This window comes from Ambystoma mexicanum, chromosome 4p (genome assembly GCF_040938575.1).
Source record: "Ambystoma mexicanum isolate Mex_15411 chromosome 4p, UKY_AmexF1_1, whole genome shotgun sequence".
Classification (NCBI taxonomy): domain Eukaryota; kingdom Metazoa; phylum Chordata; class Amphibia; order Caudata; family Ambystomatidae; genus Ambystoma; species Ambystoma mexicanum.
In genome coordinates this window covers 285,524,979-285,542,085 of record NC_090927.1, presented here as the reverse complement: position 1 = coordinate 285,542,085, position 17,107 = coordinate 285,524,979, and the positions used below count along the sequence as shown (strand labels likewise).

General features: G+C 46.4%; 1 protein-coding gene across 2 annotated transcripts in view; it reads right to left on the bottom strand.

Annotated features, from left to right (window-relative positions):
• Nucleotides 1-17,107, bottom strand: part of CD2AP (CD2 associated protein) — a 1,227,366-nt gene that overhangs the window by 905,705 nt on the left and 304,554 nt on the right. The window lies entirely within an intron of this gene.

The window sequence follows — 17,107 nt, the reverse complement described above, 5'->3', positions numbered from 1 at the left end:
AAGTGTCAAAAAAGAGGGAAGGGCTAAAGTTGCAGAGGTCTCGTCGAGAAAAGGATAAGAAGGAGGGTAAAGGAGTGGATGGAGGGGGAGAGGGGAGTAAGGGATAATTAAAGAGGAGATCAAGAGTGGAGCCAGAAGAGCCAGAAGAGTGAGTAGGAGAAGAAGGGAGAGGACGTTTGTTTATTTTATTTATATAGCGCGCCTGACCCAGGGATATCTGGGAGCTTTTCATACATGGTAGCATATACACGGCATACAGATCGTGCAAAGCTTATAGTACATACATCATTGTAATGGAAACAGGGCAAAGTACAGGCAGGTAACATTTGAGGTGTACACTAGGTAGGGTGGGAGGTCATGTAGGGCTTGGCGACAGTAGGTTAGATTTTGCTCAGTATCCAAGGGATAACGCTTCTCCTGAAGTTATCAAATACTTGTATGGCTCCGATGTCAGAAGGGAGGGAGTTCCATAGTTGGGAAAACTGGAGCCCCCAGACCTTTTTAGGTTGTAACTTGGGACTGTTAGACAGGAGGTGTCTGTAAATCTGGTGATACGAATGGAGGATCTCCTAGTGAATTTTTCAGAAAGATAGGGGGGGGCTGTATGGTTCAGCACTTTAAAGGTGAGACAGTGACTTAAGTTCGATCTTTTCATTTATAGAGAGCCATTTGTGTTGTTTCTTTGTTGCCGAGATGTGTTCATTTCTGGGTATGTTTAAGGCAGCTCTGAGGGCATTGTTCTGCAGAGTCTGGCGTTTGTTTATTATCGTTTTGTTGGCACCCAAGTACAGGCCATTGCAGTAGTCCAATTTGGAGCATATGAGAGCTCTGGCTAATGTGAGGCAACTTTCTGTGGAAAGCAGGGGTCTGCAGGTTCTTATCAGTTTGCCTGTATAGGCAGTGGCTGAGGAGGTTGAATTTACTTGTTTGCTGAGGTTTGAGGTGGCATCGAAAGAAAAGCCAAGTGTTTTTTACTGATTTGGCAATAGTAATGTTATTACCATCTATGATGAATGTGTTGTAATTAGGGCCTAATTTGTTTAGGTTGGCTGTGGTACCTACTATTAATAGTTCCGTTTTATCGTCATTCAGGCATAGGCCATGGGTGGCCATCCACGCCTGAATGATGGTGTAGATTTTGTCTACGCAATTTACGTCTGTCATAGATGCCAGTGAGGGGTAAGAGTATCTGGTTGTCATCTGCATAACTGGTGACACCCAGACGATCCAGTACATCAAATAAAGGCTTTGGAAAAATATTGTACAAAGTGGGCGAGACGCAGGAGCCTTGGGGAACACTGCAGGTGATGGGTATGGGGTCAGCTGCTGCGGTGGCCGAAAAGACTCGCATGGTCTCATTGTGAAGGAACGATTCAGTCCAAGTGTTGGCTGACTTGGAGAAGTAGGTAGCTGTTGCCAGGTGGTTGCAAAGAACCTTGTAATCCACCAGGTCAAACACTGCAGACAAGTCAAAAAGGAGCAAGATGGCAAGCTTGTCTTTGTCCGTAAGGTCGTCAATCTAGCTTTTTAAGTCAACAAGGGCAGTTTGTCCCATGTTGTGGTCTGAAGCCAGATTGCCGGGTCCGACTTCGAGATAGTCCTGAATTTATAGATATGCAACCCTGTCCAGCAGAAACGGGACAGTGGTAATCTGTCTGTAATTTGTAGGAATAGAGGGCTCTAATGTTTGTTTTTTGAGCATGGAAATACCCAGGATTCCTTCAAATTGCTGGGTACTATGCCACTAGAAAATGAAGAATTGATAAGTTTGGTGATGAATGGTGCCAGGTCCCTGGCTGCATCTTTGATGATCTGAACTGGACAGCTGTTGCCCTGATAATTAGAAGGTTTCAAGGAGGCTATGATTTTCTGTGCTGCAGGTACTAAGACCTTAGAGAATTTGAAGCCCAGAGGCTGTGGTGTCAATGTTAAGTGATTATGAATGTCGGTAGGGGGCTGGGTGGAGGCCTGGTTGGTGAGAAGTCTACGTTTGCCAGCTATTTTGGTCTGTAGATTAGTGATTTTATTTGTGAGGGCATTTTGGATGTCCGTGCACCAGGGTTTGTCTTTTTGGCAAGTGTCGGGAGGTGGATTGGGTGATTCCATCTCTCGCAATATGGTGAAGAATTCTTTGGTTCTGGAGCCTGCTTGGTTTATTCTGTTATTGTAAGTATTGCGTTTGGTGCGGGTAATCTTTTTTGTATTTAGCAGAGATGGATACTAGGTTGGTTTTGTTCTCTGGTAAAGGTGTGCGTTTCCATAGGGTTTCGAGTTTTCTTTTTTCCGAGTGGAGTGCTTTCAGCTCAGGGGTGAAACATGAGTGAACATGGGCTATTGGTTTACCTTTACGCATTTTGAGAGGTGCTACTAGGTCAATGGCTTTGAGCATGGAGGAATTGTAGGTGTCTACGAGGACGTTAGGGTAATTAGTGTTGGTTAGTTCGTCAAGTGTGGGGATGATGAAGAGCATGATAGCTTCAGCCGTAATATTACGTTTGTTTTTGGTGGGACATGATGGTGCTAAAGGACAGGTTTTGTTGAGTGCTATGTCCAAATTGAGTTTGAGCGTGATAAGGTAGTGGTCAGTCCAAAATTGAGGTACGATGTCATTTACTGAGACATTGCAGTTTAAGTCTATTACCCAGTCGAGGGTCCTACCTTTCTCATGTGTAGTTTTGGTAACTTTTTGGGTAAAACCATATTCGACCAATGTAGTGGCTAGCGAGGTCATTCGGATCTTTGTAGCCTAAATTGAGATCTCCTAGGATAAGAGTTTGTGAGGTGGTTTTGATGTTGTCAGAAAGTAGGGTCGTAAGGTCTTCCTCAAAGGCGCCATGGGCCCCGGGGGTCTGTAGATTAGGTGGATGGAGATGGTACTTGTGTTAGGTTTGAAGTTCGGCTGAGGGGATTTCACACGAGGCGAGTGGTGGTGAAGGGACTAGTCTAATGTCAAGTGAGTTTCTGAAAATGAGGGCTATGCCTCCTCCTTTGGTTGTAGGTCTGTCCACTCTAATGATGGAGTAGTTGTCAGGGATGGCTAGTAGTGATGAGGGGCCTGCTGTGGCATGCAGCCAGGATTCTTTTACTGCTAGGAGGTCCAAGTTATTGGATAGTATGATTTCTGCAATGTCAATAGCGTGGGCATCTAGAGACCTGGCATTAACTAAGGCTCCTTTAAGAGATTGTGTGGGGTTGATTGGCGCAGTGGTGTTAATTTTGGCTTGATTCAGGCTTCTACGTTTGCTGTAGTGGGTGGTTTGGTTGGTGGCTGGGGGACTCTTGTGAAGGTTCATCGGTGTGTTGGGGTGGCGACTGGTGTGGTTTCTGTTGGATGCAGGCTGCAGGTGAAAGTGTAGCCTAGAGCGAGGTCCGATTTCTGAGCTTAAGGCTGGGGCAGGTGGGTTCATATGTTGGAAATGTGGCTAGCGGTGCTCCTGGTAATAGTGTGATGAGGTAACGTCGTCTTGATGTTCCTTGGTGTGTCTAGGTGTAATTTAGGTAAAAATGTGGTGGAGTAGCGGATAGAAAGAAGAGGTGAAGGCTGAGGGGGAGTGGGAAGGTGAAGGTTGAAGTCACCAAGTACAGTGAGGGGGAGAGGGAGATAAGAGGGAGGAGGTGGTCAAGGTCATCGTAAAAGGAGGAGAGGGGGCCAGGAGGTCTGTAGATACTTAGAAAGGCAATAGGGTGAGGGGAAGAAAAGGATTTATACAGGTATTCGAAGGAAGGGAAGGAAGACACAATGAGGAGGTAGATGAAAGATATTTCGGGTGGAATAGGAGACCATTGCCACTGCCACGACCAGAAGAATGAGAGACATGAGAGAAGGAGGAGGAGAGGGTGGTGAGAGAGGTAGGAACAGGAGTTGTGAAGGGGGATCCAAGTTTCGGTTACACAGAGGAAATGAAGGTTGAGTCGGAAGAACATGTCCAAGACAGCTGCGGTCTTATTGCAGAGGGATCTGGCATTCAAGGGAGCGATGTTCGTTAGACTGGAGGGTTGGATAATAGGGGGGGTAGATGAGGTTAGGACGATGAGGGAGGGGTGGAAGGGGGTGGGTTGAACAGGGGAGGGGGTTGAGCAAGGGAATGGACATGAGGAATAGTGGAAGGAAAAGCAGGAGGGGGTGGGGGAAGGAGAGGGGGCAAGCGGGCGAAGAGTAAGGGGAACGGGAAGAGTGAAATGTGGCAATGTGCATGACAGAGGGGGAAAGAGGGTGTTGTAATTAAGAGAGTGAAGGGGAGGAAAAGAGTGCAGTGATGAAGAATGATGAAGAGAAATGAGGAGAAAGAAGAAGTGGTGATGTGAAGAAGAGAGCGAAGGGGAGGTGAGGCAGGCGGTCGCTGACCAGAAGGGCCCAGGGGGAAGGAGTCAGGGGGCGGAGTAGGGTGGGGCCCAGGTGGGGAGGCGGACAGCAGTTCAGAGTGGGCTAGGTGGTGGCAGGCGGCACGTGGGAGAATAAGGAGCGGAGGGGGTAGCAGGAGGCCAGCAGTTAGGAGGGACCCAGGTGGTAGCAGGCGGCCCGTGGATCAGAAGGGCCCAGGTACTAGCATGCAGCCCATGGGAAAATAAAGATCCGTGGAGGTGGTGGGAGGCCAGCAGTCAAGAGGGATCGAGGTGGTGGCAGGCGGTCACAGATCAAAGGGCCCAGGGGGTGGCGGGTGGGAGTGAGAAGCCCTGGAGGTGGCAGGGGTCAGAAGGGTCAAAGTGGTAGTAGGTGGCCCAAGGGAGATACAGAGGCTGGTGGTGGCTGAGGGCGGCCAATAGGAGGGCCCCGAAGCTAGTAGGAAGTCTGCAGTTTAGAAGGGCCAGGAGGTAGCAGCGGCACGTAGGAGTAAAGAGCCCTGGGGGTGGCGGGGTGCCAGCCAACGGTGGGGGGGGGGTCCAGGTGGTAGCAGATGGTTCACGGGTCACAAGGGTCCAGGTGAAAGTTGGCGTTCCGAGGGAAATAGAGTCCTTGGGGTGGTAGGGGCCTGCAGACAGGGGGCCCCAGGTGGTAGCAAGCGGTCCGTGGATCAAGGGGCCAGGTGGTAGCAAGCGGCCCGTGGAAGAAGGAGCCCAGGTGGTGGCAGAGGGCCAACAGACAGAAGGATCCAGGTGGTAGCAGGGGGACTGCAGATCAGAGGGGGCCCAGGTGGTAGAAGGCAGCAGTGAAGGTGGAGGTCCCCAGTGGAGACAGGTGGCCCGTGGAGAGTAGATGCACGATTAAGAAATTGATGGTGGGAGAAGACAGCAGCGAAGCATCTGTGAGGCTGATGACAGGAGACCAGTGCGTGGCAGCGATGATGGTGCTGTGGATGCAGCAACTCCTCTCCGGAGGCTTGAGAAGCAGGAGCCGGAACAGGCACAGGCACAGTGCCCTGACAAGGGCAGAGGGGCCGGTGTTTAGAGCAGGACCCCGTAGGAGGTGGGGCAGTCCGTTGATGAGAGCAGCAGCAGGCGGAGGCCCAGCGCGCCCACCCAGGATGAGAGCGGGAAAAGGGCCTGTCCAATGCCGGCAAGCCCGCAGCAACAAAAGGGGCGATAGGCACGGCCGGCAGGCTCCACAAGGCTCACTGAGCAGAAGCTGGAATAGGAGCGGCTGCAGCACCTCCACAGACGCGAAGGGGCAGGAGACGAGAGGAAGATACCGGTGGACAGCCCGCTGACAGGAGAGAGCGAGCAGGCGAAGCAGTTGAGGAGCAGCCGGCAGAGGCCCAACACACCGGCTCTGGGATGGGAGTGGGAAGAGGCCCGACAGCCGAAGAGTCACAGAGCTAAAAGGGAGTCCGATTTGTGGTGAGACTTGGTCCGGAGGTGCCCCAAGGGTAAAAGTGCCGGAACGGAGAGTGGGGCTGAGGAAAATTGCTGTAGATATTGATTTAAAAAAGGTTTGATTCAGCCTGAAGTAGGGCGACGTTGGGACAGGCAGCAGAGTTTCTGCGCCCCCTGGTGGAGAGTATTTACCTGTGTTCTTAATTGTATTCATTTTCAACAAGTTCAGCAAAAAGATGTTCAAGCCAGTGCCCACCCCCTTGATCAAACCTGATCAAGGGTCTAGACGTCCTGATCTCCTTGCCCAGTTGGTCAGATCCTACAACAAAATTGATGCAAAGATCTTGCACATGATGTCCAAAAGGGCTATGGGGCATTAATTTCTCAAGTTGTTAAACGGGAAATCATATAGTACGTCCCTCTGATGTATATTGGCCTAAGCCTAGTCGTTCTGCGAAGAAAAACGCATTGCAAAGCTCCAATTTTAGATCGACTTCGCTGCCATTTTAGAATCATCTGCCATTTTGATTTCTGTTCGTATGAGATTCTTAGTTCTAAAATGGTGAACTGTGTTTCTAACTTGCAAGCAAGCCTTCCCGACCTTCGAGTTCTGTTAATGGTTAAGCTGTCAGAGGGCCGACTGTTTTGACTAGGTAGTGCGACCTTGCACCAAGTTTGACTTGTTTTCCTAGGATTGTCTGCACTAACAAGCCTCATCCACGAGTATACATCGAGGGCAATACTATGTAAATGTCGAGCGTGGACACTGGCAGAACTACATTGTGAAGGGATATGTACTAAGGCTCACTGCTAAATCCAGGAATACAATTTTCCATTGTAACATGTTGGAAATACAAACCCGTGTAATCCATGTGCATATTATTGTATGATCTATATGTGAACTCGGAACGAACTCTAGACCGCAGATTGTTAACATACAGAGGGGCTGGACAATATTGTTGCAAATGTATACAAACCCAAATGTTTAGATGTCCAGGCTCTCTCCCTCCTCACTCTGACGGGCTGGTACTCATTGCGGGGTGTCGAGAGCCAGATAGCTATCTGTATCAGATCTGCGTTTCTTTGTAACTGCGCAGTATTAAAGATCTGTGAATCTTTATAGCCCGTGTTTGGTGTATTTCCTTTTATGGTACTCAGCCTCGATATTTCCTTGCTTTTACAAGGTCATCTCTGTTACCTTTCTTAAACATATAGTAGCCACCCTCCAGGACTCCCGGATTGTGCGCCAAGCTATCACCGGTTTAAAAACCAGGAGATTAATCGCCCAGGAGTCCACTACTTCCTTTAACATACAATCGGTCAGACAATCCTGGCCTGGGGCCCATGAGGAGCTTAAGCTTCTAATCATAGAGGCAATGTCTTCTACCTCAAACTCAATGTACCATGAAGACGCAGGATGGATGGTCTTTAAGTTTGTGACATAACTTCCCCCTTGAAAAAAGGGCAGAGAAATGTGCAATCCAGACTTAGCTACAGGGTTAATTGAACTGCAGATTGCCATTATTGTTCATGAAATCCCACATGTATCTGGTATTTGATTGACAAAATGTTTTTAAAATTGATTCTGCGTCATGTTGGGCTATTAAGCCCCTAGATGCGATCTACCAATTTCTATACTTCCGTTTATGCTTTTTAATGAGGCATTCCCACCCATCACCTCTCCCCCTCTTAAGTTTCTTTATGTCTGCTCGAAGGAGTTTCTTCGCCTCTACTACTAGTTGAGAAAATGTAGGGGTTTGAATTCAACGCTGTCCTGTGGAATGAGCCTTTCCATGAAATCTTTCAAAATCCAAGCATATTCAACCCGTGGGTTTAGTCCCAACATGTAATTATCCATTTTAGCAACAAGCGTTGCAACGTCTGTAGGTCTAATCCCAAGTCTGTTTCTTCCCTGCTCCACTTCTGGTCGTGATAATGGGTCAGAAAAAGCAGTAGCTCTACCACATCTCACGTCCAACATGTTGTGGTCACTAGGGTTCATAGATCTCACTGACAACTGGGTCACAGAACTTAAGATGTTTGATGAAACAAAACAATAGTCCAGGCATGCCCACTGGGGTCCCCTAGACCACGCACACTTAGCTGGCAGATCCCCCTTAGTTTGCCCGTTCAACATATGAAGCCCTCTAGTCGATGTTTCTTCAATCCATCAAGTGGCTCTTTTTGACAGGGTGTTTTTCGGGGCCCACTCCCCCATTCCATCTAAGAGTTTGATATTTAGATGACCACATAAAATGATGTGCGGTTTGGTGTATCTAGTAAGCACCTTGTTAAGCAACTCAATGACCGAATCAATGACAACCTCTTCATCGTACAAGGCAGTATTCCAATATAGATTAAAGACCACACAGATATCTATAACATTTCCCACACTCCTAGATTTTTCCTAAATTAGCAGATGGATACAGATGTTCAGATTATAAATTTCCCTGCATCACAAGACCCTTGCCTATTTTTATAAGGGTCAATAACCCCGAGTAGGGTCTGCCCAAAGGGCCCTTTTTGGCCGGATTTAAAGAGCACTCAAAACCCTCACAGCAAGGAGATTCTCTAAACCAGGTCTCCTGTAGACATAGAATGTCAAATTGGTCCAATTTTGTGTCTTTGTTCGTTATTAAATAAATAAATTCCAAGAGCCAATTCGGAATCCAGGGGAAAAAAGCAAGTTGTGGCTCCAACAGGTTTTAGAAAGAGCCAAAGCATCAGCTAGCCACGTCCAGTCTTGAGAGTCCATGCCCATTTGATTAGAATTGGAGCTTTTGTTCAGCCTCCTCCCTAAATCGGAAGAAGCTTCTGCACCCCCAATCGTCACCTTCAAAGGCAAATAATGCAAGGCTTCTCGAGGGCTCACCCATTTAACTTTAGTAGTTCTATCAGGCATTGTGCTTTGACGATTTTCAATTTTATGGAGTTCTCGGTTATTAGAGTGAACAGCAATCCCTAGACCTTTCCCAATAGAGGCAATACAGTCAGTTTAAAGCCAAAGGGCAGCATATCAAGACCTGCCTCCATTACCATAGATTTAATAAATACTGAATTTAAGTGTAAAATGACCAGTCCGTTCTTTGCTCATTGACAAACTGTACCACTCTAATGTCCTCCGAGTTCATATATCTCAGTTTGGGGACGTGATATAACAGTTTCAAAACGTTTCTCCTGTTGAGAATTAAACCATCAGTTGCAGGTGAAATGCGCTCCAACATAATCAAGTTTCCTTTCTTCCTACAATTGTTGACGCTGATAGAATTGCTGATAGTCCCCTTCCAATTTACGAGGCGTAAGAGGGGCACGCTTAAGCCTCATCGTTAGTGATTTTAAAGTTTCACACAATCTTTTTTACTCCAAGGTCAGAAAGGCATGTACTTGCCCGCCCACATTTCCAATATGTTTCAAAAGGACAGGGCAGAACGCCACATGGCGCTCCCCAAAAGGCAATGAATTCTTTTCATGGGTCACAGAAATCCCGATCTCCAGCTCCGGCTCTTCCAACGTGCCATCATCCTCACATATGCTGACAGCCTCTAATAAAAAGTCTGTTATTCCTGTGTCATTCAGCGATACATCTTCCCCGCCTTCAGGCGGTTGCAACAAAGGAGGTGAATGTACCACCACCGCCCTTCCAATAGGGGAAGGTATGCCTTGAGACTCCTCTTTTCTCTTGGTCTTAGGGCTTTAAGGAGGAGTTTAAGTTTCTTAGGAAGGCCCTCGATCCACTGGACTTAGAACTAAACAATGGTTGCTGATTTTCAGAATTTTTCTGTTGGCGCTGCATTTTAGTTTTAGTTGCTGCAGAAGCTGGCAATGACGTTTTCTTAAGAATTGCTAAGGGTTCCTCCGAAACTATAATCTGTGTATCCACAGCTCGAGAGTGCGTCCTCGCCATAAGATCCTTCGGGTCCACAACTTGATGTCCAGTCTGCCTTTCATCACACAAGGACTGCACCGCCTCCGACAAGTTATCACTCGCAGCAGGTAGTACCGGCCCCACCCGAGATGATTAAACCACCACTATATCAGGGCCGTCGACTTGAGAAGTGGCCATGGGCAGGGGACCCCCTACCCCCACTATATGATGCTTTGACGAAGCCTGCTGTGGAGGGATTACCGACGCAACCTCCTTTGGACAAGATGTGGTTGTAAATTTGTGAAAAGATTTCATCCAGTTACAATCCTATCAGTGTGTTTTTATCCACCTCCTCACGCATAGCCAGGTCACTGAGCCTGTTTTGCCATGCCAGCGACGTTTCTGCTTCTTTATCATGTCTCTTATAGACTGTGTTGGCTACATTTTCCACGTAGATTGATTTTGAGTGGATCATGGCCAAGAGAGTGGATTGGTGTTTTATGGCATCATTGAGAGATTCGTAGAGCTTTGAAAACGGGGCCAAGGAAATGATTAAGGTGGGTACATTACTGAAAATTTGGTGCATTTGTTATTATTTTGCCCAGGGTACATAGGGATACGGAGAGCGACAATTCCAGTCCTTAGGGAAACTAAGATTCGCCATTACAAAGAGGCTATTTTATTTCTTTTAAGCGAAGACTGTTTTGGTTGCATGGGCTTTACTTATCTTTTTGAAAAGAGCAATGTATTTTAGAAAAGGGTTATTGAGGTTACAGGGCGAGGAGTGTTGTTGACTCGCCCGATTAGCTACATTGGGAAGGGTATTCAAATTGTAGGTTTGATATTGTTGCGATAATGGCAGTTCATATTGTATTTTATTTGGTATTCCATTATGTGACTGTTTTTGCAGATGTATAATGTGGTTTTTGTGGATGTTCTTAAGGGAAGGGTTTTATTAATTGTATGTATTGCTTGGACTTGTGTTTTATGGATTTTTGAATCCGAAATAAACTTTTCTGAACTGAACTAAGGCGGCCATAATATTGTTCTGCATTTGTAAAACAGTCGCATCAGACAGTCGAGCTACACACTCCAGACTGTTTTTGTTCGCGAGAAGTGCAGGGACTTCCTCCAATTCCCCTACTGAGCGGGCAGAGGAGGTGTCCTGTTGAGGTGATGAGATTACTTTGCCTGGTCAGGGAGCTTTTCAGTTGAAATAGGTGAGACAAACGTCTAGAAGGCACCTTTGGAGTAGCTGACAATGATTCAAGGGCAGAGGAAGTTGACAAAAGGCACACCGGCCTCATCGCCCATAACGTTGTCCTTTTAAGGCTCTCGATTTGCGAATATAGGTCCTCTATATTACGCAATTAAGACTCTGTCTGCATTCAAAGATGGAGTTCCGTGGGCAGAATAACCTGGCTGCTGTGTGGGCATCACATTGTCTGGTTGAGAGGAGTCTAGTCCCAGTGTCACTCCCCAAGTGGGGTCGAGCAAAGAGGCAGGACCCACAAATGCTGAAGTAGTTATTGCCACTGTAGCCGATGACAAAGGGCCACTGCCCTCTGTCACGTTTAATAAGTCTCTCATGTACTGTGTTGTCAGAATTGTCCACATAGATTAATTTTGAGCGGATCATGTAAGGAATTTATGGTGGCAACAGTAAAGACAAACACGTGATCACAGTTCAAGGGTGTTTATTAAACTGTTAATGCAGGGTGGAAAAACACCTAAGAACCTAACTAAGATGGGAGCAAGCCTCACCCCAGCCGGAGATGGAGCTCCCTTCCACCACTGCAGGAGCAGTGCCCTGCCAGGAGGCTTGCCCCCATCTAAAGGTAGGCTATCTGCCTCATGCCACAGCTCCCTGATGTCTGCTGCACCTTTGGAAAAAAAAAAGCATTTTTAATTCTCTGGAGCTCCATAATTCGCCAGCATACTCAATTTGTGCTTAATGCCACTCATTGTGCATCAGGCTTGCCTCCAGTACTCCGGAGTGCAATCGCTGCCATAGACTACCACGAGGACCATAGCCACTTAAAAATGGCCGCCGGCAACCTTTGTTAGTAGTTTCCTCTTGAGGAAACATACCAGGCTCTGATCCATATCCCGATTAATTCCTGGCCAATAGTGAGCCGGCAGGTGATTAAGCCGGCCCACCACCAAAGGCACACTGCCTAAGGCTTCCTCCTGTCGAGAGCCTGCCAGGAGCCAGAAAGTGCCGAGTGCCAGGACCCCTGCTCCTCCTGGGACCCACCTGTAACATTTTGTGCATGCCTGCTCATATATCAGGGTAAGCAGCTCACCAGAGCTTATGGTCAAACCTTCATTGCAACCTTTGTTGTGCTGTTTATTCCGCCAGATGGTTGTTCACATTGTTGCAAGGAACTGTTTAAAAGACACTTTCTGCTGCCCGTGTGGTGGACGTTTGCACTTGTGCACTGCTGCCTGGCTTCACAGTTGTCCGACCTTGTTGGGCTCTCATATTGCATCACGTATGCACTTTATATATGGACAAATAATTACAGCCTATATGTTGTATCAACCAGATCATCTTTTCTAGTTTTGAATGAGTCAAATGCTCATTTGGGCTAGCCAAAATGTATAATTGACTGTTTCACTACTGTCCCTTAGCCAACTATTCTCTTGCTAACTATATATTTTCACTCTGGTACTACTGCCATGCATATTACTGTAATGCATATTACTGTAATGCTATGATTGAGATGTATTGCTGTTGCTCCCGCATTATTAGAGCAATTTTAAGTGACCACTGGAAACAATACTATTGCCAGTTGCCTTAGTTCTTAGCTGCCTGCACACTGTTTTTAGCCTAATCTGTGATCGTCAAGCTTAGACAGACCCCGTTACCATACTGGTTCTTACCTGTTTGCACAGTGTTTTTAGCCTAATCTGTGATTGCATTTGACCTTGCCTTTGCAGTTCATAGCATATCTGTACTTGTCTAGTCAGCCTTATGCACAGTACCGTGCCTAATCTGCATAGGTCTAGGCCTTTGTAGCTTATAGTATAATTGCACGTGCCTAGTTCACCCAACTTCCAGCACATTGTCTAAACTACACATGTCCATGCAAGGCCAGGACCTAGCCTAATTTGTACTAACAAACCTAGCTACTCATTGCCCACAACCATAATAAAAACCTCCCAAAAGTATACAGTACACTTTGCACTGAGCCTCCTTACTATCATAGCACTTGCACCCGTTGCCTCTTGCCCACCGAAAGATAGAAACATGAGACTAAGGGCTAGACTGTCCTATCTACAGGAGCCATCATCCTACCACACATTTAGGGGCTATACCAACCTAACGAACCTAACCAACAAACGTTCACAACACCCCAAGCCCGCTCCTCTGCCTCTAGGCGTCTAACCCACCAAGCAGCTACTATCTCAAGTAGCTACTTTAACTAAAAAGACGCAACCCCCTACTACCATACCAACTAGCACCCTTTTGCTAACTGGGTTCCTCATTATTGCTAGATCCATGGTAGCCCACGCCACTGAGATTTCAGACTAATGAGAAACTAGACCTGCTGTTCATAACTAAAACTTGGCTCCATGAGGCTGCTGGCCCTGCTATTATGCTCGCAATACCAGATGGCTACCAACTGCTAAGAGTTGACAGACCTAATACCAAAGGAGGTGGCTTAGCTATTATCCACAAAGCCAACCTGCCCATTAGACTAGCCACTACTACGCCTTTTTAGTCCTGTGAACTCCTCATTGCCAAACTCCAACTCTCATGTAACCATACTCTCACCATCTATGTGATCTACAGACCTCCTAGACCACTAGGAACTTTCGAGGACGACCTAACTAGTATCCTGACTAACAATACAAAAGACCATGCGCAAATCCTACTATTAGGAGACTTCAACCTTGGCTTCAATGACTGCAATGACAAACATGCCACATCTGTCGCCACACTACTGCATGATTATGGATTAACGCAAAAAGCCACTACCCCTACACACTCTAAAGGTAGGACTCTAGATTGGGTTGCTGACTCGAACTGCAACATCAGTATCACCAGTATAACTCCTCAAATATGGACAGACCACCATTTAATCTCATTCTGTGCCTCACTTGACCTTACCCCACCCTAAACCTATAATTATGGCCCGCCACTCCCCACTAGAAGTAAAAAAGACATCACAGTAGAACAACTCCTTCCACACCTCCTCCCCACCCTTAATGTATACAATATCACAGACCCGACTTTACTTGTGGAAACCTATAATAGCACCATGACCAAGGCACTAGATCTGATCGTCCCTACCAAAATCCGTAAAGGCAAACAACTTTCACACCTGAATAACTGGTTACACCTCAACTGAAAGACCTTAGAACTCAAAAAAGAAAACTGCAATCTGGCGACACTCGCCTATTGAGGAGAACAAAATGAAGTTAGCCACCCATGCCAAACGGTACAAAAAGGAAATTATTAGCACAAAAAAGAACACTTACGACGACAGAATAGCTAAAGCCAAATCTGACACTAAGGAATTATTCTCCATCCTTTGTGAAATGGAATCACCCATACCGCAAACTGATAATACTCCCAAAAATAAGCTCTGGTGCACGAATATACAAAATGCCCTTACAGGAAAAATTAGCTCTCTTAAAACCAAAATTGCAATAAAAAAAGCTGCCTTGCTATTGCCAGCGGAGCCTACTCCTAAGGTACAGCCTTCCCTAAACCAGCCCAATAACACTCCTCACCCCTTTAGCTTCAAACAAATAACCATATTAGAGACAGAAAAAATTATACTCTCCCTAAAGCCTTCTAATTGTAAAGGAGATAATTGCCCTGCTCAAATTATAAAGGATGCAGTGAGAGACCTAGCTCCCTTCATCTCCATACTGATCAACGCCTCCTTTAAAACTAACCTAGTGCCCAATAACTTTAAACAGTCTTGGGTCCTACCTTTGCTAAAAAACAAACTCTCGACCCTTCCATCCAGACAAATTACAGACCCATCACCACCATCTCATTCCTACTCAAAATCCTCGACAGGGTAGCCTACCTGCAAATACCTTGAAACTAACAACCTTCTAGGCTCACGACAATCCGGCTTCCACCCCCTTCCCGGCACTGAAACAGCCTTGATTGATCTTAAGACTCAAATTGACGAGTTAAAGGATAATGGAAAATCAGCTATGCTACTCCTCCTTGGCCTTTCGGCAGCCTTTGACCTGGTAGATCATGCAGTCTTATGCAATCACCTCGGCTCCGCTGCCCATTTTTCAAGTGATGCCATAACCTGGGTACAATCCTTCCTTGCTAACCAGACAATTAGAGTCTTCTCCCCCCTAGCAGCTGCTGATCCCATACAAGTCTCCTGCGGTGTCCCCCAGGGATCATGTGTGTCTCCTACTATGTACAACATCTTTACCAAACCTTTGTTTGACAAGTTGGATAGACTGGGTGTCATATACACTAACTACGCAGATGACACTCAGATCCTCATCCCCCCTTCGGGTAACTTCTTGGAAGACTCAGCTTTGGTAAACAAGATATATCTCCTCATTCGGGCATGATGGCATCCATGGCCTCTGTCTGAATGACGACAAAACGGAGATTCTGATCCTCGGCACAGAGACAGCGATTAAAAAACTTGACCCGAACTATCCCTCGTTTAACATTGACAACAATGTCATAAAAGTGATGCCTGCAGTCAAAACCCTTGGGGTCTATCTGGACTCAGAACTCACTTTTAAGAAACAAATTAACTCCCTAGCTTCCTCCACAGCCTATACTTGTAAACTGATCCGAGCATGTAGACTATTCCTAACAGAGGCGAGCTGTATTACCTTAGCTAATGCACTTATCATATCCAGATTGGACTATTGTAATGCCCTACATGCGGGATCTAACAAGTATATCCTTAAACTCCAAACACTCTAAAATAACACTCTTAGAGTAGCCTTAAACATTCCTAATAGAGTCTCTACCTCCAGAAGGAATATCCACTGGTTAAAATTAAAGACAGGATCACCCTCAAAACTCTTTCGCTCACGTCCAAATGCCTCAACAATATAGCAGCTCCCTATCTAGCAAATAGAATCAACAAGAGAATCTCAAACCGCCCCACAAGAATGACTAATGCTTATACCTTGATGGTGCCTAGATATAAAAAGAGGAAGCCCGCGTGGAGTAAAGGGGGCGCTGTTGTCTGCTGTGCAGCTGCTACATTGGGACAAGAACTCTGTTTGGAGATATTGCATATACTTGCCTTTCGTACACGAGGAGCTTCGTTTGACAATTCCTGCAGCCGCTCCGAATCGCGTAAGTCTCACGGCCCAGCTGCGAGCAGTTGAAGTGAGCGGTATCCTGCTGCAACACGTGACTCGTGTCACGTTACCTACAGAAGCCACTCCCCCTGCTGCAAGCCTCAAAAGCAGAACAGCGCAACCCTTGCGGCGTGAAGGCCGCGTGGAGTAAAGGGCACGCTGTTGTCTGCAGTTTGCGGCTGGTCAAGGCGGTAAGTGCTGATCAACAGATTTGAAAATCCCTTCCTGTGTCATACGCCCAGTTGAGTTGCAGAACCCAGCAATGGAAACACAAAAACCAAGAACTAGGCTACAAGGGAAGTTAGAGGAATCTACTGCAAAAATTCACAAAAATCCCGCTGCTCATACGACAAGGGAGGAAAACACTCCACATGATGATAACAAAACAGAACATATACTCATAGAAGGAAACGATGAAACACCGAAAATAAATGTAAAAGCAATACTGAAAAAAGAAAATGTACTCCCATTTCTTAAAGGGCAGTTGCCGACTAAAGATAATACAGCTGTAAAAGCTTCAACAGATTCGAACAGACCAAACAATCACAATGCGCAAAAATCGATTGCATTTAAAGCTGCGGGAACAAACAATTCTATGCTTGTAAATAGTTATTCACTGAACCCTCAACTAGAAGAATTAATGAATAATAACCAAGGAGATACATGTGTGGCGCAGATGACTCCATCTGATGGTATATCACACCCAGATCAACCAATAGGGACAAATTGGACGAAAACAGGTGAAGAAGATAACTGTGCTACCCCGCCCTTACAAGAGCGAGCTAAAGCGGCCAAACTACTTTGGCAGTCAACATACTCGGCCTTCTATGCCCTCCCCAAAGTGCATAAAGGAAGGAATCCACCACCCGGCAGACCCATAGTATCTGGGATAGGCTCAATCCTTGAACCACTGTCACAATTTGTAGACTACTTTTTGAAACCTGAAGTCACTAAGATGCGTTCATATCTGAAGGATACCACAGCTGTGTTAGAACTCATTAAGGACCGACCGTTTGATCCCACACTGAACATTTTGGTAACACTTGACATCTAATCACTCTACACGAAGATCCCACAAATGGCCACACTCAGAGTCATTGACAAAATATTACGGGAAAGAGACCCTCCGATGACGACCCCAGTCTCCCTGGTGATGCAACTGGCAGAAATTGCCCT